General features: G+C 42.9%; 1 protein-coding gene across 2 annotated transcripts in view; it reads right to left on the bottom strand.

Annotated features, from left to right (window-relative positions):
* SPECC1L (sperm antigen with calponin homology and coiled-coil domains 1 like) overlaps positions 1–24,699 on the bottom strand; it is a 145,694-nt gene that overhangs the window by 6,121 nt on the left and 114,874 nt on the right. The gene's annotated exons all lie outside the window — the stretch shown is intronic.

The following is a 24,699-nucleotide window of genomic DNA, read 5'->3' as shown; positions in this document are numbered from 1 at the left end:
GGGAGAGGGGGAGAGGGAGAGAGGGAAGGAGCGGGAGGGAGAGGGAGAGAGAGAGGGAAGGAGGGAGGGAGGGGAGGAGAGAGAGAGAGAAAAAAAGAGAGAGAGAGAATATGAATCTTAAGCAGGCTCCACACTCAGCCCAGAGCCTGACTTGGGACTTAGCCTTGAGATCATGACCTGAGCTAAATCAAGAGTCTGACCCTTAACCTTCTGAGCTACCCAGGCACCCCATAAGAATCCTTTAAAAAAAATTTTTTTTTGTTGTTTGTTTATTTTTGAGAGAGACAGAGAGAGAATACCAGTGGGTTAGGGGCAGAGAGAATGACACAGAATCCAAAGCAGGCTCCAGGCTCTGAGCTGTCAGCACAGAGCCCGATGCGGGGCTCGAACCCACAAGCTGTGAGATCATGACCTGAGCCGAACTTGGACGCTCACCCAACTGAGCCACTCAGGCGCCCCAAGAATCCTTTTGAAAGTAAAACTCCACAATTAAATTTTGGAAATTCACACACTTTATATAAATGCCACAAACTGAAAAAGAGAGCACTTCCCAAACACCTCTTATTTAAGGTCACACTGTTCTTTCATGCAGACTTCAACTGCATCAAGGGTTAGTTCTTGGGGGGGCTGGGAAAGCCCACATTTTATTATTGAAGGCAAACCACCCATTCCTGGGTACAGGTTCCTACTCCTTCCTGGGACAAGTGATCACACAACAATATGAATACCATGTATACACGTACAGAGTTTTACAAACTTTGCCATCCCTGCCCCTGGTTTACAGACTGTTAGGTTCTCACACCAAGTAGGGGAATGGATGAGGGGCAGGTGGGGAGGACAGGACCAGGCCTGGCAACTGGCCCTTCAGGGAAGACAGTCTTAGTCCAGACTCAGCAGCTCTCAGGCAGTTTCCTTACAAAAGCAGCAAGCAATGTGGAAGAGCACGGAGCTGAACTTTTCATAAGCTTTCATCATCCAAGTGAATTCTGGCCCTCGAATGCAGACACCCAGAATGCTGCCCTCTGGGGGCGGGGGGGGGGGGCACCTTCTACTCAAACACAAGCCGTCAAGAAGGCAGCAGCTCTGTGGGCAATTATTCCAGAGGTCATTTCCCCTCTGTAACCTGATTATTTGGGGCAGCCAGTCACGCTGATCTGGCCTGAAATCATTGTTCATAAACTGTGGTGAAAGAAATTACCAGATTAAAGCACAAAAGGATACAAACCTGCCAAGAGTCACAGGGAAGGTCGCAGTAAGCTTTCAGGGCCATCTGACTTGGCCTCAAAGAGTGCACCCGCCAACCCTCCCCCAGTGACTGGGGCCTGGCAGGTCTTCCCTGCCTCGGTGCTGCAGTCCCCACGCTTCCTGGCCACGAAGACACAGTCCAAATAAGCATGCCTGTCCGGTTCCCGACAGCCCCTCCCCGACCCCCTCCAGGGGACAATACCAGTCACCACCTCCTTTAAGGGCGCCGTGCAACCAGTGGTGTCTGACAGTTACTGCTGAGCCGCCACAGCAAACGTGCCGCTTTCATCTCACATGAATCTCAGGAAGCAGCCAGCCAAGGGGCGCCAGCACCATCTGGGAGGAAACTGGAAGTAGGGAAGGGAAATGACCTGTCCAAGGTGCTGGGCTGGTAGCAGGGAGGATTGAGTGTCAGTTTAATTCTATCACCCGGGAGCAGTTTTAGATAAGGAGGCTGGGGCACAAGGAGGCCCAGGTCCCAGAGCTGATCTACGTGGTTATTCAAACTCAGGCCTGTCCAAAGCCCATCCACACTCCAGAAATCAGACTAGATCTCATGACAAGTGCCCTGATCAAAGACCCGAGGGCACGGAGTATCACTGTGTGGACAGCAGGGCGAGAAGCTTCTTAATGACTGTCCAAGGCCTGTGGGAGGCCAACAGCAACATGTGGCTGCTAAGGACTCCCAACCCTTGCCCCCAGAGGTCACATTCATTTCTGGAGGAAAACAAATCTCTACTTCCTGCCGCCACAGCCCCCTCTTCCAGCTCCTGAAAGTCAGGCGTCTGGCAGAGCTGCCTACGTGCCTGGCTTCCCAGCACCTCCAGAGGAAACTGCTGCGCTCCAGCTCCCCAGCTGTGGGAACCCCAGCCTTCCCCAGCTTCCTCAACACAAACCCAACCTCAAACCTGGAACCTCCAGGCAGAGCAGCGACTTCATTTACAAAACATGCCAAAGATATTTAAACAATGAGGAAACAATGGCTTCTTGAGTTTCAGGGCAGGGGGAGTTAAGTACCTTTGAAGTACCTGACTACCAAACTTCCAAATCAAAACAAAGTCCAAACCCAGGCAGGCTGGCAGGTGTCACTGTCCCCGCCAGCTGAAGGCGAGCCAGGCTGGGCGCTGTACCCAGCAGGGACACTGAGGCCAACATGCAGGAAACCCACATGAGACCTTCAAATGCCCTGTCCCCATCCTTCTATCTCCTACCCCCTCCAGAGAGACCCTGGGGGAAAATGAGGCCAGTGCTTCAAAGGAAATGGAGAAAAGCCTAAAATCTGAGAAGGCAAGCCTCAGGCAAGGCTGCCATCACCCCATGCCACCATGGCTGTGCTGGGCCTGCACCCTCTGCTCCCAATCTCACTGCTTATTCATTTAAAAACAAAATTTTTTTTAACGTTTATTTATTTTTGAGAGAGAGAGACAGAGAGCATGAGCAGGGGAGGGGCAGAGAGAGAGGGAGACACACCATCTAAAGCAGGTTCCATGCTCCAGAGTTGTCAGCACAGAGCCTGACGCGGGGCTCAAACTCACAAACTGAGATCATGAGCTGAGCTGAAGTCAGATGCTTAACTGCCTGAGCCAGGCGCCCTTCTGCTTGTTCGTTTTTGATGTTCAGGGCTGGGATATCAATCTACTGTGAAATAATGCAGACTGAACATGGAAAAGTCTATAAACAATGAAGCTGGTTCTCTGAGGCTGAAAAGGGTGCTAGAAAATCCAGATGGGAAGACAGGAAAGTTCTGCTGGCTTCCTCTCTGGAGCTCTTAATTTTGAGGCTATTAATTTAGGCTTAAGAAGCCACCTCGTCACAAAGTTATCTGTAATAGCCTTAGGACTTTCACAGATATACTTTTTGGCATGTTTATTTCACAAAGGATGTCTAGGAATGGACCTTCTATTTTCAAAAAGTGGCATTTTCAGTGCATAAGGGAAGTCCTTGACTGTAAAACCTAAGTGCACTTCTCCCTGGACAGAAGGGCCATTTACACCTTACAGATTACCACAGGGGCTGTGGTAGGATCAAGGGCCTTCCCCCTGGATGTGCCCTGACTCCTACATGGATGGCTTCTTCAGCAGGCCAGCCAATACCTATAAAATGAACTATTCTTAAAGCCCAAAGCACGATGTTTGCAGGGAATACACACACCAGTGCTTTTCTTACTGTTCACTATTCACAGGTACTGACACTAATAAGCTCTCTAAGAAGGAAACAGTTTTCTTTTTCTTTTTAAATAATTTTTAGTTTTTTATTTTAGAGACAGAGAGAGCACAAGTGGAGGAGAGAGGCAGAAGGAGAGAGAGAGAATCTTAAGCAGGGACTTGATCCCACGATCCTGGGATCAAGACCTGAGCCAAAATCAAGAGCTGGACTCTCAACTGACTGAGCCACCCAGGTGCCCCCAATTTTGTTTTTAAAACAGAGACACAGAAGTAGTAATTACAAAAATAGAGACATACAGTAGTAATTATAATGCAAGTTTCTTTAACAAAATTTTTTTAATGTTTATTCATTTTTAATTCATTTTTTTAAATGTTTATTATTTATTTTTGAGAGTGAGACAACACGAGCAGGGGAGTGGCAGAGAAAGAGGGAGACACAGACTCTGAAGCAGGTTCCAGGCTCAGCACAGAGCCTGACACAGGCTCAAACCCACGAACCGTGATACCATGACCTGAGCCAAGTCAGACGCTTAACCGACTGAGCCACCCAGGCGCCCCCTATGTTTATTCATTTTTGAGAGACAAAGAGAGAGAGCACAAGCAGAAAAAGGGAGAGAGAGGGAGACACAGAATCTGAAGCAGGCTCCAGGCTCTGAGCGGTCAGCACAGAGCCTGATGCAGGACCCCAACCCACGAACTGTGAGATCATGACCTGAGCTGAAAGAAGTCAGACACTCAACCAACTGAGCCACTCAGATGCCCCTATAATGCAAGTTTCTACTTAATGAATTCAGATTTTGCATTCAGTTTCCAGGTCAATTCAGGACTTTTCTACTTTTCTAGAGAAGTCTATGTTTGGGTTAGGCGGACAAAAATGAGAGGCTTATGATACGTGCCAGAACAAAAGTTCAAGAAAGCATTCAGCACAGACTCAAATGAGGCACTTTGTCGCATTTTCTCCCACAGGCACACGTCCTCCCATCCAGGAAATGTCCACTAAGAGATCTGATGGGGCAGATGGACGTGGCCTGCTTCACAGGCCCATCTGTTGTCCTTTTCACTATCATAAAAATTCAGACCAGACACCTAACACCCTCACGCCCCTCCATAGGATTGGCTGGGTGCTTCCCACTCATTCAATTCTTGACCTGGGCCAGAAGCCCTCTCCTGCTCCTGTGACTTAGATATGATGCTGTCCTTTGTCTGTGGCCTTCAGATAGCCCCACTTTGGTGTGTGTTTGTATGCACTGAGAGTTGAGGGGTGGAGTAAGAGAGCGAAAAAATTACACAAAATCTCCACAGAAAAAAATTAAAAAGTGTCATAAAACATCTTAAAATGTTTTAATTGGTCTGAAGCTTAATTAAGGGCCATAAAATACACCCCCAAATTCCACATGTTCTTTAAATAGTTATTAAGGTTCTGATCTATTTAAGGAAATGCCACTTTTATGGGCACAGGGCAAAAAGCCAAATACCATGATTCATCTCTCTGCTCACACCAATTTCCTTATGCCCGTCTCAACTGTGGAAGAGTGGGATCACAGCCAAACACAGACAGAGAGGCCAGGTCCTTCCTGCGACTGAAGATGCTGGGAATGCTACCTGCTGGGGGTCACAGCCCAGCCTTCAGGAGATACAAGTGAATTACAAACAAAACCAACCCTGCCCAAGGTGCCTCAGCCCCAGGCCATAGGTCAAGTTCTGGAGGGTGCGTGGAAACCTGAGAGAGGCAGGCAGGAGAGGGTACCTTTAAATATGTGGTATGGTAGGGGGATGTGAGGTCTAAATAGCATGAGGCTCTTGATCTCGGAGTCGTGAGTTCAAGCCCCACACTGGGTGTAGAGATTACTTAAAAATAAAAACTTAAACAAACAAACAAATAAATAAAATAGAGGGAAAAAACATCAAGAGACAGTATTTACCATTGCTGGTAGTGTTAAACACGGAGGGCCCCAGAAGACCCTGGATGTAACCAGCAAAAGCCTGCTTGGTGCCCAGGGCTGCCACGGTGTGAACTGGCAGGCCCACTCTGGCTGCAGATCTAAGGGAGGTGTCCTGGGGACCTTAGTGCTTTCTCCTTTTTGAAGTTTAGCTAAGCTCTCTCTGCTCCAGGTCAGAGAAGGAGAGGGGGAAGGGAGGGGAGGGGAGGGAAGGAGGGCAGCATGTATCCATGAGGCTTGCTCACCATGGAGTCCAGTGTTGGGACTACGTGGTAAAGAGGGAGGAAGGAAGGAACCAGCAACCCTGAAGACAGGGCCCTGCAGCTCGTGCCACTTGTCAGGGAGGGGCTTCTAATAAGGACCTTTGATCTTCACTGTGCATCAGAATCACGTGCAAGGCCTTTCCAAGGCCACATGTTCAGCTCTACCCCAGAGAGGCTGACCCAGTTGTCTGGACGTTATTTTCGTTAAAGGTCCCCAGATCACCTGAGTCAGGACCACTGATCTAAAGACTGACAGCGGTGGAAGTGCAGTGGATGGGAACATTTAAAAGGTGAAATCCGGGAGTTCATGATGATGCTCACAGAAGCACACCCAGCCCAGCTTGGAAACCACTCACAGTCTTGAGGGCTGGGAAACCAAGGGAGAGGATCAAGCACCGGATGGAACTTCCCCAACCAAACTGGATGTCAAAGCAATTAAACAGCTGATGAAAGAGTTTGTGAAGAGGAATTCCAAAGAAGCAGGAGTGACTGACAGAAATGGAATGGTACCATTTGGCAACAGTGATGATGAGTGGCCAGGACCATCTCAGAAACACAGAGCCAGTCCTGCTCTGCTCTATCTGAAAGGGCAGGACACAACTCCACAACTGAGGTGTTTCTGCCAAAACCTGGAACTGGAATCAGATCTAACCTGTAGTTCTATTTTCCAGCTTATACTAGGGAGAGCAGCACAGGGATGTAGTCAGCAAAACCTAAAATGTAGAACTCTATAGAATACATGATCCACTTCCCTCAAGAGGACAAACTGAAAGGAAAAAAAACGGGGGTGAATTTTACAATTAAAATGGACTTAAAAGAGGTATGTTATCCAAATGCAACGTGTGAACCTTATCTGGATCTTATTTCTAACAAATCAATGAAAAAAAAAACCATGATTCAATCAGGAAGTTTAAACTAAATGTGAGAGGGCATTAAATGACTGGGAGTTGTTCTGGAAACCTCCAGGTGGGGGTGGAGAGTGCAAGGACCATGTGCAATGACTTGTGCCCAGGGGGCATGTGCACAGGGTCACTTTACCACTCTCATTACTGTAGTGGGTATTTGAAATTTTCCACACACAAAAAAACAAACCAACCTACAACCCAACAACTCAACTAAAAGATAAATAACCCAACTGCCCAAATGCAAAATCGAGCAAAGGATCTGAACATTTACCCAAAGAAGACAGATGAATGGCCAACAACACATAAGAAGACACTCAACTCCATTAGGCAGCAGGGAAATGCAAATCAAAACTACTAAGAGCTACCACTTCACAGCCAATAGAACACATGTCATTTTACAAAACGGAATAACAGGGGCATCTGGGTGGCTCAGTTGGTTGGGCGTCCAACTCTTGGTTTCAGCTTAGGTCATGATCTCACGGTTTCATGGGTCCAGGCCCGTGTTGGCCTGTACCTGTACTGGCAGCGCAGAGCCTGCTTTGGGTTCTTTCTCTCTCCCCCAGTCGCACTGTCTCTGTCTCTCTCAAAATAAATAAATTTAAAAAAAATTGAATAACAAGTGCTGGCGAGGATGTAAAGAAATGAGAATTGTACACTGCTGACAGGAATGGAAAATGATATAGCTGCTGTGGTAGTTCCTCAATAAGTTACACATATAATTCTCAGATAACCTGGCAGTTCCACTCTAGGTATCCACATAAAAGTGAAAACAGGCGTGGAAATTAATACCTGCCCAGGAATGTTCACAGCAGCATTATTCACAATAGCCAAAATGTGGAAACAACCAACCAACAAAAGTCTACCAACAGAAAAATAAACACAATGTGGTATATCCATACAACGGAAATTTTTGAGTCATAAAAAAATGAAGTACTGGGACACCTGGGTGGCTCAGTCGGTTAAGTGTCCAACTTCAGTTCAGGTCATGATCTCACAGTCTGTGAGTTTGAGCTCCGCTTTGGGCTCTGTGCTGACAGCTCGGAGCCTGGAGCCTGCTTCCGATTCTGTGTCTCCCTCTCTCTCTGTTCCTCCCCAACCTGCACTCTGTCTCTCTGTCTCTGTCTCTGTCTCCTCTCTCCTCAAAAATAAAGATAAAAAAATTTTTTTAAAAAGTGAAGTACTGACACGTTACAACACAGATAAATCTTGAAACATTCTGCTACGTGAAAGCTAGACACAAAGGCTGCATATTGTAGGACTCCATTTATACTCAACATCCAACTTACTGAGATTCAGAGAAAGCAGATTAGTGGCTGTCAGGGCGTGGGAATAGGGAGTGACTGCTAATGGATATGGGGGTTTCCATTTGGGGGTGAGGAAAAGTTCTGGAACCCCACACAATGGTGATGGTTGCATAACACTGTGAATGTACTTAATGCCCCTGAACTGTGGACTTAAAAATGGCTGGAACGGGAAAATTTTAGGTTTTGTCTGTTTTACCACAACAGACAACAACAAAAACAACTGTTAAAAACAACAACAAAAACAAAACAAAACAAACAAAAAACAAACTCACCCCCCCCCCCCCCAAAAAAAACTGGCAGATGGTCTGAAGTAGTTCATGCTCAATAAACTCTATACACCAAGTAGATCTCATAAGCAACTAACTTATTCTAGAGCGTTCACTGGGAAGTCACGTTGCTTAAATATGATTCAAAGTAGGTTTTATGGGAACTTTTACAGCCCTACTTAAAAAATTTTCTTAAAAACAAGTAGTTGAACATAGAAGGCAGGGTATCAACCTGTTCCCTTCACCACCAGGATAAACAAGCAACTATGGTAACTAGAAAGGAAGCTGATCTATCATTCTCTGTATGGCTGTTCCAAAGTCAAGGGAGGGAAACTGCCATGATTCTGTGGGTGAGACAGCTACATTTAACCACAATGATGTTGCTCAAAGTAGCAAGCACATTTCTAGGATACAGCTCCAACTGTATCGAAGCTTCACAAAAACAAAATCTAGTATAATAATAACATTTGGGGCTATATAAATTGTTTCAGTCAAATGAACCAATTTTGGGGGAACAATTCAGAATAAGTTAGCAAATGTCATCCTAAGAGATGGGAGTAATATCCCCACATTTCCCATAAACTCCTTCAAAGGGAGACTTTTTGTGGAGGAACACACAGGAACCAAGATACCTGCTTTTTGAAAATTCAGGAAAACTGCCACTAGGAAGGGACGGTAGGCAAGAGCCGCTGACTAGGTCCTACTTGTCCTGGGCATATTATGAGCAGTCTTATGAGCAGCTTAGGAATCAGTCCTACCTTTCCTAGATTTAGTTTAGCTTTGGCAGAGGTTATTACTCATCAAAATGCAATTTGAACTAAAGGAGACACGCACAGAAATCCTCAAGCAACATTTACCATGGTGTGTGCTCTGGGGAAGGGCTTGCTTGGCAAAGGAGGAGAGAAGCTTCATCTCCTCATCCTACCCTTCCCAACGGCTTCCCTGAGAATACTTGTGTTTGAGAGGAAGAAAATGAGGCATTCCACAGTATCTTTGGGATGGCCTCCTTTAGTCTATCCTTAGGACAAGTGCTACCAATTTTGTACTCAGGCTCTGAAACAGACAGATGCAGGGCAATCTGGGTAGTGAAGGCTGCCCAATGTAAGAAGCCATGGCTCACACCAAAACCCTGTTCAAATGCCTTCTCTGAGAAAAGGCTCTTCAGAACCTTCGGGTGACAGAACGGAAGCTCTTTACCTTGCAAGCCTGACTGCTCCTCCATTTTAAGTCTTAAGAAATTCTTTACACTGATTTGAAAGCCACAGCTCTTATAGATCATCACTGAAGAGAGAGTGGTGTGACAGAGATACCATGGGTTTTAGAATCCCACAGACCTGGGCTTTGAATGTCAGGGCCACTTCCTACTACTAGCTAGCTACAAGACTGGGGGAGCATAATTTACCTCAGAGTCTCCATTCTCTCATATACAAAATGGGAAAGATACACAATTATGAGGATTTAATAAGACAGAGTCTATGAGGTACACAGAACAGCTCCCTCTGCTAGAGTTTGGCATATCCCGTCCCTCTCTCCCACCTCCCCCAAGATGGTGCTGATTCCACCTTCTAAACCACAAATAAGCATAAGGCAAGAGACTCTGTCCCCACCCCAGGAAAATCCCCGGAGTACCAGAAGCCAGCCACACTGGTTCCGAGTCCCTCTCTTCTAGTTCACACCCTGGGACTTCAGGACACCTACCATCTGGGCCAGGGAAGATCTGATGGCTCTGTGACAACCACATGGACTTCTGTCACACGTCTCCCCTGTGCCTACTGCAAATAGATAGCACTTACATGACTTTGTTTCCCTCTCTCGGGAGTGTTCTTTGCCAAGCACTGAACTCAAAAGCTAGCACCCTCTTCAGGCACTCCACGAAGGTTTGCTGAATAACATGCTTGTTTAAGAAAACTGAGTGGGGCTGAGAAAGAAAAAAAGAAAACTCTGAGGAAAAGCAGAGAAATTCAAGGGAAAAAAAATCCAGAGTATCGGAAAGCTTCAGTATAGAGGTAGGTCTTAAAAAAAAAAAATGCTTCAGGGGCACCTGGGTGGCTCAGTCAGTTGATCATCCAACTCTTGATTTTGGCTCGGGTCATGAGCTCCAGGCTGGAGCTCACATCAGGCTCTGAGCTGAGTGTGGAGCCTGCTTAAGATTCTCTCTCTCTCTTCTCCCTCTGCCCCTTCCTGCTCTTTCAGGAAAAAAAAAAAAAAAAAAAAAAAAAAAAGCTTCAGCTTCTAAACATGAGGGCTGCTAGAAGACAGCACTTATAAAGCATAAAGGACAGATACAAAGTATACCCAGACTCACCCAAACACCTTAAATTTGAAAAATGTGATTTATGCAAAAAAGGATACTACTACACAGAGACTACAGGATACTATTAATTCCATGCAGAGCAAAGATTCAGACTCCTGCATTCGTGGCAAGCCCCAGTTAGGAAGTTGCCCATCCGGATATACTGTTATCCTCCCGGTGAGTACTGAGCACTCACATTTCAGGGAGCACTCACGTTCAGGTGCACTTTCTGATGCACGCCCAGACAGAACGTGAGCCTAGAAAGACTACTGACCTTCCTTGGCACAGCGCTTCCCTTTCTGAAATCACAGGGCATATATCTGGTCTGACTCAGGACACTGAAGTACAAGGCAGCCTGGATGTGAAGTGGCTATTGTAGTGCAGCAGCTTGGGAAGGAAATGATCTCAGGAAAGAATTGCTCCACATAGTGTGCCCACCTTAAGATGAACTTATCTTACTGCTTACAGCAGGAACGGTTCTTCTAAATCTGTCAGGGATTTGTTTCTACACCTATAAGGTACCATTTTGGCAGAAGGAAAATGGCAAAATGTCCAAAAACAGGTATCACACCTGTGGAACCACCCTCTTGTAACCCTAACTCAATGGTTTACTTACCTTCCCACTGGTGCAGTAAATGTGAAGGAAATGGTGAAACGCTTTACACTCTGAACCAGATACAACCAGATACCACGAGTGGGAGAAAATGACGGTGTTGTCACAGGGGAGGGGATGAGCCTGAATTCCACTGGGGCCCTGTGTGTGGCACTTTACTCCTGACCCCATACTTATTTCTCTGGCTGTGCATGCAAGTTGGTTACAGGCACTTTTTGTGGGTGTCTTGGTAAAAAACACTAATTAGGATGTAGCCAAATAGAGAGGGTTGAGGGTCCTAAGGAGGGATACGATGCAGCAGAAGTATAAAGGCCACTCAAAACTGGATTCTACACAGAACAGTCATGAATGCTTATGATTACAAATCTGAGTCATAAAAAAGGTTACAATTATGCCCAGGAAACGGCATACTTTTTAAAGGCCTGTAAATACTATTATGTCTCAGAAATAATTTTGAGAGTTTCTTGAGGGCAAAGGTCATGCTCTAGACTGCATCATATCCTTCCTTGTATTTAATGACCATTCTAGCTGTGCCTGGGCACATCACTGAAGAAGACACATGGATGTCAAATAAGCACACAGAAAGATGCTCAACAGCACTGGTTCCCAGGCAATAGGAAAATTAAAACCATGAGGAGATATCACCACACAGTTATCAGAACGGCTGGAGGCTGACCACACAGTCTCAGTGAAGATGTACAGGAACTGGAACTCTTGTGCACTGATGGTGCAGCCACTTTGGAAGACAGTCTGGTGGCTTCTTAAAAAATGACACCGGGCCTCTGGGTGGCTCAGCTGGTTGAACGTCCGACTTCAACTCAGGTCACGATCTCACAGTTTGGGAATTTGAGCCCCACATCAGGCTCACTGCTGTCAGTGCAGAGCCTGTTACAGATCCTCTGTCCCCCCTCACTCTCTGCCCCTCCCCCACTCACACTCTCTCTCAAAAATAAACATTAAAAAAAAAGTAACACCTACACCAACCACATGGTCTAGCCAACCCACTTTCAGATGTTTACACAAAGACCTGCACACGAATGTCCACAAGAGCCTCACTTATAAGCAATAGCTGGAAACAATCCAATGTCTGGCAACAGCTGAATGGATAAACAAATGGTGATATGTCCATGAAACGGACTTGCTCTTCAGAACAAAAAAAGGAAGTGAATTATTGATACACACAGTATTGAATAAATCTCACAATCATTATGCTAAGGATAATGCCAAGTGAAAGAAGCCAGAACTCTCCCCAAATTGTACACGCTATGATCCCATTTATACAAAATTATAAAAAATGCAAACACTATACAGTGACAGCAGATCGTGGTCGCCTGGGGATTGTGGAGGAGGCAGGGAAAGGCAGGATGAAGGGGGTACAAAGAGGCATATGGAATCTTCTGTGGAGATCGATATGCTTACCATGTGTGGGGACGGTTTCACAGGCATAGGTATGTCAAAACTCAAACTGTAAACCTTAAATATGTGCAATTTATTATGTGTCAATTCTACCTCAATGCATCCTTTTTTTTTTAATGTTTATTTTTGAGAGAAAGAGAAAGCACTAGCAGGGGAGAAGCAGTGAGTGAGAGAGAGAGAGAGAGAGAGAGAGAGAGAGAGAGAGAGAATCCTAAGCAGGCTCCAAGCTGACAGTGCAGAGCCAACCCAATGCGGGGCTCGATCTTACAAACAGTGACAAGATCATGATCTGAGCCGAAATCAAGAGTTGGACACTTAACCGACTGAACCACCCAGGCGCCTCAATGCATCTGTTTTTCTAAAGCAATCTCAGGGCCACAAACACATTTAGGTGGTGCCTAGGTTCTCTCCATTTAAAAAAAAATTGTTTTTTTAATGTTTATTTATTTTTGAGAGAGAGAGAGAGAGAAAGAGCTAGTGGGGGAGGGACAGAGAGAGAGGGAGACACAGAATCGGAAGCAGGCTCCAGGCTCCGAGCTGTCAGCACAGAGCCCAATGTGGGGCTTGAACCCACCAACTGTGAGATCATGACCTGAGCTGAAGTCAGTCACCTAGCCAATTGAGCCACCCAGGTGCCCCAGTTCTCTCCATTTTTAAGCTTTTTCTTTATCCCCAGTGTTTCAGAGTGCTGTAACTGAATGTAGTCCGGGGTTAAACCACAGCATGACCAGATACAATCCAAGTGACTCTGCTACAAGACACCCTGGGCCAGCTCTGAGAAGGCAGAGTCATGTCCTTGAGTTCTCAGGGCTCTAGGTAATTTGCTACACATGACTGTAGAGACAAATGCAATTCAGCTTTCATAAGGTAGACTTCTTTGCCAGACTGTCACTACTCTACCCAGGTTCCCTCTTACCTGTGAGGCAATGTTTTTAAAAATACCATTATAGGGGCACCTGGGTGGCTCAGTCAGTTAAGCATTCGACTCTTGATTTCAGCTCAGGTCATGATCTCATGGTTCATGGGTTCAAGCCTCACATCAGTCTCTGTGCTGACAGCACGGGAGCCTGCTTAGGATTCTCAGTCTCCCTCTTTCCCTCCCTCCCTCTCTCTCTCTCTCTCTCTCTCTCTTAAGTAAACAAAACATTAAAAAATATAAGGTTCTGCCAGGTTAGTGTCACATTATTAGGTTCTCTACTTAAATAAAAGACAACAGCACGTTGGATTTTTCAAAAAAGGCCATAGCAATATATCTGACCCTAAATCTTTTCCAGAACTTTACTGCATCCCATCAAGGGGCAGAATCTATCTCCCTTCCCCTTACAACTGGGCAGGCCTTTGTGACTGCTTTGGCAGACAGAATGTGACAGAAGAGATGCTACATGACTCCCAAGACTAGGTCATAAAAAGTGAGGGGACTTCTGCCCATCTCTCTCTTGGGACATTTACCCTGGAACACAGGGTAGGAGGCTGTGAGGAAGCCCAGTCCACATGGAGAGGCTGCAATGTGGGCTTCTAGTCCTGACCCAGGGAAAATCTCGGCAACCATCAGCCACCAGAAACGAGAGCGGGAGCCTCAGATGAAGTTGAAGGGAGCAGAGATGAGCCGTCCCCACTAAGCCCCATCCAAACTGTAGATTTATGAGCTAAATAAATGTCATCATTATTTTAAGCTATTAACTTTTGGGGTGGTGACTGTTATATAGCAGTAGGTAACCAGACCATCCTCCTTTCTCCTGGATCTAAAGAGCCTATTTGGAAAGGAAAATAGTTTGTCTTTTCCTCCTCCTTCCAGTATCTAATGGTTAATTACCCTTTCCATAATTATGTATCGTGAGGCAGCAACAGAGCATCTTTATAAATTACCTGCTTCTACAAACAGAGAGGTCACCCTAAATTTCCTGAATGACCTTGGGCTAAACTCATTTGTGAAAAGCCAGAGCATCATGTGTATAATAAAATTAACCTGTCAAATTTCAACTCCTCTGTAGACTTCATATTATTATGTTGGCATCTCATCCAAAGTGAATGAACACACACACACACACACACACACACACACACACACACACACTTTCTCATGATGTAAGGCAGTAAAGGACTGCTGAGATGATGTATAAAGATTATTTGACCCAGATAATTTAATGAATCTGCTTTTAGCAAAATAATTAAGCAGCTTTTGAAAATGTCACTTACCTGATTTCTCCTGTATTTCTCAGCCTTCCTCATAATAAAAATGCCCATTTACCAGAATTTTAGTGAAGAGCCTGGGACCCTGCTGGGGAGGCAGGATAGTTAGCAGAAACAGCCTGAGGCTGGGTGTTTGGAGGCCCAGGTGAATGATCTCAGGCAAGTCTGCCATTTCTCTGGTTTGCAGTTTCCTCACCTGAGAAGTAGAACCTCCTGTCTGCGTAATTCCTAGGGGTTATCTCAAGACCAATGTTCTCCAACTTCTAAGAGTGGAATTTTGGCTGCTCATTCAGATTAAGTACTTCAACTTTTATCTAAGCAAATGAACTCCTGAGACAATTGTATTACAGCTAACCAAGAGCACTGGCAATCAAACCATGTTCCTACTTCCAGCAGGTTTCCATTGTGGATGGGAGTTAAATGGGGAAAGAATGAGGGGAAGAGAAATGGAACCCTGAGTTATGGAGAACAACAGGCCTCTAGGGCTCTGTTCAAAGTCCTCAGGTCCCTCTGGCCTCTAGCACTTCCACGGTCCCATTCTGTTGATGAAGTCATAACAAGTACACGTGAGGGGGCTGTCAGCCAGCTGGGGTGGGGGAAGGGGGGGTACATATGATTGAGTAGTGTCACCTACCATGCACGAAAACCCTGATCAAACTAATGTATGGTAATGGTATTAAGCAATTAATTAAAAAAAAAAAATTTACAGCCTTGACATTTCTGGAAATAGATGTTAACAGTTGCTATCAAATTACGTTTAAACAGAATGTAAGAAGTACATTGTGATTCTGGGAAAACTGTGTTTCCCAGCTGCTATGTTTGGCATTAAAAGGAATCCCCTGAAAACAGGAAGCCATTCTTTCACTCCGCTGTGACCATGAGGCCACCCGCCTAACCTCCACTGTGTGCAGCAGAGGACACAGGCCTGCAAAGAGCTCAGAGATGTGAGCTCTTTGTAGACATGTGAACTTCACACTGGGCCACCACAAGCTTTCTGGACATGAGGGCAGAGAATGACGAGGCTGTGGCAGTGTGAATGGCTTCACTGGAGAGAATGAGTGGTATATGGAATCCACATGAAGACTGAGTGGGACTACAAATCTGCCATTCCTTTTCCCTTTGTTCAAGTATTTTTAACCCCTGGAACAGTGGTATTTACAAACAATAAGATTTCTGCATGGAAACTTAGCTTCCATCCAAACTGACAATGTAAAACAGAAAAAAAAAAAATTTAGACTTTCAACCTAGATTCAATTCAGAACAAAACTCTTATCTGCTGCCTGCACCTTTCTTATTTTTTTAACTCTGGGAAGTCATTCCTGTGACCTAAGATTCCAGTTATAGAAGAGGAAATGAAACCATCTAAGCTTTGCTTTGACAATCAGGAATTCCGAATGTATTATTTTAACTGCACTCTATCTACTGGCAGAACTCCCAGCTCTCCTGACCTCTCCCATTCCACCCTCTCTGCCTCAGTCCTAACTTGAACCACAAAGAGAGGATGCTAGGAAAGTGGAAGGAGAAGACAGGGAAGAAGGACTGGGGGAAGAGGCACTCCACTCCGTAATGTTTCTGTGTGAGAGACTGAAGACCTCTCCAAAAAGAAGGGGAGAGGGTTTCACCATTCCACCCTCAGAGTTGAACAGACAAGGGGCAGGGGGACCATGTGTGTAGGGTATGCTTCTCTATTCCCTGCCCCAGGATGTAGTGAACAAGAAGAGGAATCACAAGAAACCTGAGCTTTGGGGGCCAGTATATTCAAGTAAGGAAAGCTACCTTTATCCGGAGAATTCACTCACCCCACAAGTTTCAGAGTGTTGGAAATGCACAGTGGCCCAAGGGAAGGTGGCAAATGCCAGGTGCCTGAGCTACCCAGGTAGACACTAGGAAGCATCATATAAACACTTCATAAATTTATTAAGAGAACTTCTTTTTCTACTTGTCTATACCCTGTCTAATATTTCAAAGGAAGCTATGGGGGACTGAGCTATTTTTATCTGTCCATTAGTTCTTACTCTACTGACTCTTCAATTCACGGGGACACACAATTCTAGGAGAAGAAAGGGTAAGTACTCCTTTGTTGTTGTTCCTTAGTGAAAGAGAGTCGAGGGGAAAAGAAATACAAAAAGGAAGCATGTGAGGAAATTGCCAGCTGTGGTGGGGCAGAGATTGACAATTCCTCCTCTAAAAAACAAATATAAAACTGGACAAAATTGTCAAAAATAATAATTTCAGCGTTCTGGAAATGAATCAAAGGCAAATAATTGCAGGTAAGAACAGTGGGAGTCTGTAGCCCTCATGCCTAAAACTGCTCTCATCTGTTTCCCTCTTTTAATTAAAAAAAATAATAACAATGAACAAAGTAATAACGATAACACTGTACTACTGGGTTTATAACACAAATAAATTGAATATATATGGCAAAAGCAGCACAAAGGAAGAGTGAAGAAAAGGACCCACATCAATATAGCAAAGTTGCTATATTTTACCATATTAAGTCTGAAAAACCTTAAATCAATTGGGATAAGATATGTATTGTCATCCCTAGAATAATCATTAGAAAAATAACGATTTCAGGGCACCTGGATGGCTCAGTAGGTTAAGTGTCCGACTTCGACTCAGGTGATGATCTCGTGGTTCGTGAGTTCAAGCCCTGCATTGGGCTCTGTGCTGACAGCTCAGAGCCTGGAGCCTGCTTCAGATCTGTGTCTCCCTCTCTCTCTGCCCCTCCCCTGCTCATGCTCTGTCTCTCTCTGTCTCAAAAATAAATAAAAAAAATTAAATTAAAAAAAAAATAATAATAATAAAATAACGAAATAAACTTTATTAAAAAAGAGGATAAATAACTTTTATAAATCTCTAGCTGGATTAATCAGGAAAAAAGGAATATACAAGTTGCATTGTCAGGAATGAGAACAGAGACAACACTTCAGATTCTACAGATATCTAAAAGAAGGGAATATTATGAACAACGTTATGCCAATAAATTCTACAACTCAGACAAAATGAAGATTCCTTGAAAGACAACCAACCAAACCTCACTCCAAAAGAAACATAATCTGAATAGCTCTGTATCCATTAAAAAAACAAACTGGATTTGTAATTAAAATTTTTCCCACAAAGAGAATCAGACCAGGTGACTTCACTGGGGAATTCTACCAATTATTTAAGAGGGAAGTAATACTGACTGCACATAAACTTTTCCAGAAAACTGAAGAAGAAAGAATTCTTACCAACTCATTCTATGGGTAACATTACAGATACCAAATCCCAGGAAAGACATTATCAACAAAGCAAACTGATCAATACTCCACAGAGACATAGATGCAAAAATTGTATACAGAATTCTACCAAGTTGAATTTGACTTGCTACAAAGGATAATACATCATAACAGAATAGAATGTGTCCCAGGAATATATGGTTGGTTTGCCACTCAAAATAAATTATCTTCACTTGATCTTAGCCAAAAGGCCGAGAAGCGATCAAAATAAATTATCTTAAACAAACAATGGATCAAAGAAAAAAATCACAAGGGAAATCAGAAAATAATTGGAGACAAAGGTAAAGTAAAACACAACATATCAAAATATATGGGATACAGAGAAAGCAATTTAGGGGGAAATTTATAGCAATAAACTCTTATACATAAAAAATAAGAGAGGTGCCTAGATGGCTCAGTAGGTTAAGCGTCCAACTTCAGCTCAGGTCATGATCTTGTGGTTCGTGGGTTTGAGCCCCACGTCAGGCTCTGTGCTGACAGCTCAAAGTCTGGAGCCTGCTTCTGATTCTGTGTCTCCCTCTTTCTCTGCCCCTCCTCCACTCACACTCTGTCTGTCTCTCTCAAAAATAAATATTAAAAAACATTTTTTTAAATAAGACCTCAAATCAACAAACTAACCAATTTTAAAACTTAAGGAAGTAGGAAAATAAAAACTAAACCCAAAGCTTGCAGAAGAAAGTAAATAATAAAGATTAGAGCGGAGGTAAACACAAGAGAACAAACAACAGACAAAAAAAATCAATGTAATAAAAAAATTGGTTCAGTAAAAGGTCAAAAAATTGACAAACCTTTAGATAGACTAAGGAAAAAAGAAGCCACAAATTACTAAAATCAGAAATGGAACTGCGAATTACTATAGATTCTACAGAAATGAAAAGGATAATAACAGAATACTACGAACAACTGTCTGCCAACAAATTGGATTACCTAGATGAAATGGACAAATGCCTAGAAACACAAAACTTATCAAGACTGAATTACAAAGAACAGAAAAATCTGAGTAGATGTTTAACTAGTAAGATGACTGAATCAGTAACCAAAACTTTCCAGTAAAGAAAAGCCCTTGACCTGATGGTTTCGTTGGTGGATTCTACATAACAGTTAAAGAACTAATCCTAATTCTCCTGAAACTTCTCCAAAAATTGAAGAGGAAGTAACACTTTCTACCTCATTCTATGAGGCCAATATTACTCTGATACCAAAGCCAGATAAAGACACTATCAGAGAACAATGCTCAAGACCAATATTGATGCAAAAATCCTCAACAAAATACTAGCAAACCAAATTCAGCAGCACATTAAAAGGATTATACACAATGACCAAGTGGCACTTATTCCTGGAATGCAAGGATGATTCACAACATACACAAATCAATTTTTTTTATATACTAACCACATTAACAGAATGAAGGGGAAAAAACCCACATGATCATCTCAGTTGATACACAAAAAGCATCTAATAAAACTCAACAAACTTTCATGATAAAAACACTTGAAAAACAGAAAAAGAAAGAAATTATCTCCACACTATAAAAAGCTGTATATGAAAAACTCACAGCAAACATCACACTCAATGGTGAAAGACTGAAAGCTTTTTTCTAAGCTGAGGAAGAACAAGCCAAGGATGTCCACTTTTGCCACTTGTATTCAACATAGTTCTGGAAGTTCTAGCCGGGGCAATCAGGCAAGAAAGAGAAACAAAAGGCATCCATATTGGAAAAGAAGAAGTAAAATCATCACTGTCTACAGACGATATGATCTTCTCTGTAGAAAGCCCTAAAAATTCCATACATACAAACTGTTAGATATAATAAATTAATTCAGCAAAATAGCAGGATAAAGGTCAACATACAAAAATCAACTGCATTTCTATACACTAACTATGAACCTAAAAGGGAAATTAGAAAATAATTCCATTTACAGGAGCACCAGAAAGGATAAAACAAATAGGAACCAACTTAATCCAGGAGGTAAAGGACTTGTATGATAAAACCTACAAAATTCTGCTGAAAGAAAGTAAAGACATCCCATATTCATGGGGTGGAATACTTAATACTGTTACGATGTTATTATTACCCAAAGTGATCTACAGATTCAGTGCAATCCCTACCAATGTCCCAGTGAGAATTTTTTTGCAGAAAGAGAAAAACCCTCCTAAAATCAATAGCAAATCTCAAGGGACCCTGAGTAGTCAAAACAATCTTATAAAAATAAGAACAAAGCTAGAGGACTCACACTTCCTGATTTCAAAACTTACTGCATAGCTACAGTGATGAAAATACTGTAGTACTGGCATAGGCAGACCTATATACCAATGAAAGAGAATAAAAAGACCAGACAAGGAAATAAGTAAATAAACCATGAATAGTCAATGAATTTTGACAAGGGTGCAAAGACCATTCAATGGGGAGGAGTTTTTTTCAATAAAATGGGGCTGAAATTGTTACCCTCTTGGCCACAGCTTCTGCTGAGTTTCTCTAAGCCTGCCTCCACACACCTTAGGACATGACAAACAACCTTGAGGGCAAAAGCTAAGTCAAACATGGAGCTCACTACCCTGGGATGGTCTTTTCCCTGAGATTTAGGACCCTCAAATCTTGACTGTCCTTGTAGCTCAAATTTTAGCATCCCTACTCAGAGACTGTGAAACAAGCTCTGGACTACTGCTTTTTCTGTTTGGTCTCTGTCCCGTGCCAAGAGTTGGCAAATAGTCCAAAGATTTAAAAAAGCAGGGGTAAATATGGGGCTCAACTCAATGTGTTTTCTTTCTGCGATTCTGGTTTCTGCCAAATTGGTCTTAGTTGCCTAGGTTAGTCCCCAGTGCCTTCAAACACACACACACACACACACACACACACACACACACACACACACGTGCAGACGTGTGTGTGTGTGTGTGTGTGTGTGTGTGTGTGTATTTTAAACAACATAGTAATTCTAAGTGGAGTCTGGTCTGATATTCTTACCTAAAAAGAAGTTCTAATTAGTTTTAATTATTGATGTGTATTTTACTGACTAGTCAATAAGCTTCCTGAGAATAGAAATTCTTTTTACTTACTGATTCTGCTTTAACACCCATAACACTATCTGGCACAGACTTTATTTAGTATGTATTTGGTAAGTTAATTTTTATATCAGGAAAAATTGCTAGAATGCAAGTAAAGCACAGCATATAAAAACATTACTTCCGGGGCGCCTGGGTGGCGCAGTCGGTTAAGCGTCCGACTTCAGCCAGGTCACGATCTCGCGCTCCGTGAGTTCGAGCCCCGCGTCAGGCTCTGGGCTGATGGCTCAGAGCCTGGAGCCTGTTTCCGATTCTGTGTCTCCCTCTCTCTCTGCCCCACCCCCGTTCATGCTCTGTCTCTCTCTGTCCCAAAAATAAATAAATGTTGAAAAAAAAAATTAAAAAAAAAAACATCACTTCCAACCATTCAAGTCCATCAATTCTTCTTTTTCCACTAATTTCCACTAAGACATGTACAATCTTTTGTTCTTCAGCCCAAGTATTAATGAGCAAATACCTCAATACTTCTTAATGCTTATTTGAGATTATCTCAGGCAATTCTAAAACCTTTTTTTTTCATTTATTAAAACTATTCCACCATAACTAGTAAAGAAATTGAATTAGTAATCAAAAATCTCCCAAAAAACAAGAGTCCAGGGCCAGATGACTTTCCAGGGGAATTCTACCAAACATTTAAGGAAGAGTTAACACCTATTCTCTTGAAGCTGTTCCAAAAAATAGAAATGGAAGGAAAACTTCCAAACTCTTTCTATGAAACCAGCATTACCTTGATTCCAAAACCAGAGACCCCACTAAAAAGGAGAACTATAGACCAATTTTCCTGACGAACATGGATGCAAAAATCCTCAACAAGATATTAGCCAGCCGGATCCAACAATACATTAAAAAAATTATTCACCACGACCAAGTGGGATTTATATCTGGGATGCAGGGCTGGTTTAATATCCATGAAACAATTAATGTGATTCATCACATCAATAAAAGAAAGGACAAGAACCATATGATCCTCTCAATAGATGCAGAGAAAGCATTTGACAAAATATAGCATCGTTTCTTGATAAAAACCCTCAAGAAAGTAGGGACAGAAGGATCATACCTCAAGATCATAAAAGTCATATATGAAAGACCCAACACTAACATCATCCTCAATGGGGAAAAACTGACAGCTTTCCCTCTAAGATCAGGAACAAGACAGGCATGTCTACTCTCATCACTGTTATTCAACATAGTTGGAAGTCTCAGCCTCTGCAATCAGACAACACAAAGAAATAAAAGGCATCCAAATCAGCCAGGAGGAGGTCAAACTTTCACTCTTCACAGACGACATGATACTCTATATGGAAAACCCAAAAGATTCCACCAAAAAAACTGCTAGAACTGATTCATGAATTCAGCAAAGTTGCAGGATATAAAATCAATGCACAGAAATCGATTGCATTCCTATACACCAACAGAAAGGGAAATCAAGGAATCAATCCCATTTACAATTGCACCAAAACCCATAAAATAACTAGGAATAAATCTAACCAAAGAGGTAAAAAAATCTATACACTGAAAACTAGAGAAAGCTTATGAAAGAAATTGAAGACGACACAAAAAAATGGAAAAAGATTCCATGCTCCTGGATAGGAAGAGCAAATATTGTTAAAATGTCGATAATACCCAAAGCAATCTACATATTCAATGCAATCCCTATCAAAATAACACCAGCATTCTTCAGAGCTAGAACAAATAATCCTAAAATTTGTATGGAACCAGAAAAGACCCTGAATAGCCAAAGCAATCTTGAAAAAGAAAACCAGGGGAGCTTGGGTGGCTCAGTCAGTTAAGCCTCCGACTTCAGCTCAGGTCATGATCTCATGACCCATGAGTTAGAACCCCGTGTCAAGCTCTGTGCTGACAACAAAGAGCCTGGAGCCTGCTTCAGATTCTGTGTCTCTCTTTCTCTGCCCCTCTCCTACTTGCACTCTCTGTCTCTCAAAAATAAATACACATTAAAAAAATTTTTTTAAGAAAAAGGAAAAGAAAACTAAACAAAGCAGGAGGCATCACAATCCTGGACTTCAAGCTGTATTACAAAGCTGTAATCATCAAGACAGTATGATACTGGCACAAAAACAGACACTCAGATCAATGGAACAGAATAGAGAACCCAGAAGTGGACCCACAAACGGATGACCAACTAATATCTGACAAAGCAGGAAAGAATATCCAATGGAATAAAGACAGTCTCTTCAGCAAGTGGTGCTGGGAAAACGGGACAGCAACATGCAGAAGAATGAACCTGGACCACTTCCTTACACCATACACAAAAATAAACTCAAAATGGATGAAAGACCTAAACGTAAGACAGGAAACCATCAAAATCCTCGAGGAGGAAAGCAGGCAAAAACCTCTTTGATCTTCTTACTCAACCTCTGCTTACTCAATATGTCTCCAGAGGCAAGGGAAACAAAAGCAAAAATGAATTATTGGGACCTCATCAAAATAAAAAGCTTCTGCACAGCGAAGGAAACAATCAGCAAAACTAAAAGGCAACTGATGGAATGAGAGAAGATATTTGCAAATGACATATCAGATAAAAGGTTAGTATCCAAAATCTATAAAGGACTTGTCAAACTCAACACCCAAAAAACAAAAAAATCCAGTGAAGAAATGAGCAAAAGACATGAACAGACCCTTCTCCAGGAAAGACATCCAGGTGGCCAACTGACACATGAAAAAATGCTCAACTCACTCATCATCAGGGAAATACAAATCAAAACCACAATATGATACCACCTTATACCTGTCAGAATGGCTAACATTAACAACTCAGGCAACAACAGATGTTGGTGAAGATGTGGAGAAAGAGGATCCCTTTGGCATTGTTGGTGGGAATGCAAGTTGGTGCAGCCACTCTGGAAAACAGTATGGAGGTTCCTCAAAAAATTAAAAATAGAACTACCCTATGACCCAGCAATTGCACTACTAAGGTATTTATCCAAGGGATACAGGTATGCTGTTTTGAAGGGACACATACACCCCAATGTTTATAGCAGCACTATCAACAACAGCCGAAGTATGGAAAGAGCCCAAATGTCCATCGAGAGATAAATGGATAAAGATGATGTGGTACATGTATATACAATGGAGTATTACTCGGCAATCAAAAAGAATGAAATCTTGTCATTTGCAACTACATGGATGGAACTAGAGGGTATTATGCTAAGTGAAATTAGTCAAAGACAAATATCATATGACTTCACTCATATGAAGACTTTAAGACACAGAACAGATGAACCTAAGGGAAGCAAAAATAATAGAAAAACAGGGAGAGGGACAAAACATGAGGCTCTTAAATATGGAGAACAAACAGAGGGATACTGGAGGGACTGTGGGAGGTGGGATGGGCTAAATGGGTAAGGGGCATTAAGGAATATACTCCTGAAATCATTGCTGCACTATATGCTAACTAATTTGGATGTAAATTAAAAAAATTAAATTAAAAAAAAAACTATTCTGTACAAGATTAAGTGATTTCATTATCCTTTGGATTAAATAATCCAATTCTAGGTCTGGCATTTTATCAGAAAACAAAGATTTTTCATCCAAAGTAGGGCTCTCTTAAAGCATAAGAGACTCTTGGGGCGCCTGGGTGGCGCAGTCGGTTAAGCGTCCGACTTCAGCCAGGTCACGATCTCGCGCTCCGTGAGTTCGAGCCCCGCGTCAGGCTCTGGGCTGATGGCTCACAGCCTGCAGCCTGTTTCCGATTCTGTCTCCCTCTCTCTCTGCCCCTCCCCCGTTCATGCTCT

Source organism: Herpailurus yagouaroundi, unplaced genomic scaffold, assembly GCF_014898765.1.
Source record: "Herpailurus yagouaroundi ecotype Mexico unplaced genomic scaffold, PumYag 191, whole genome shotgun sequence".
NCBI lineage: Eukaryota > Metazoa > Chordata > Mammalia > Carnivora > Felidae > Herpailurus > Herpailurus yagouaroundi.
Note: the sequence above shows the minus strand (reverse complement) of the source record. Positions and strands in the feature narration are given on the sequence as shown.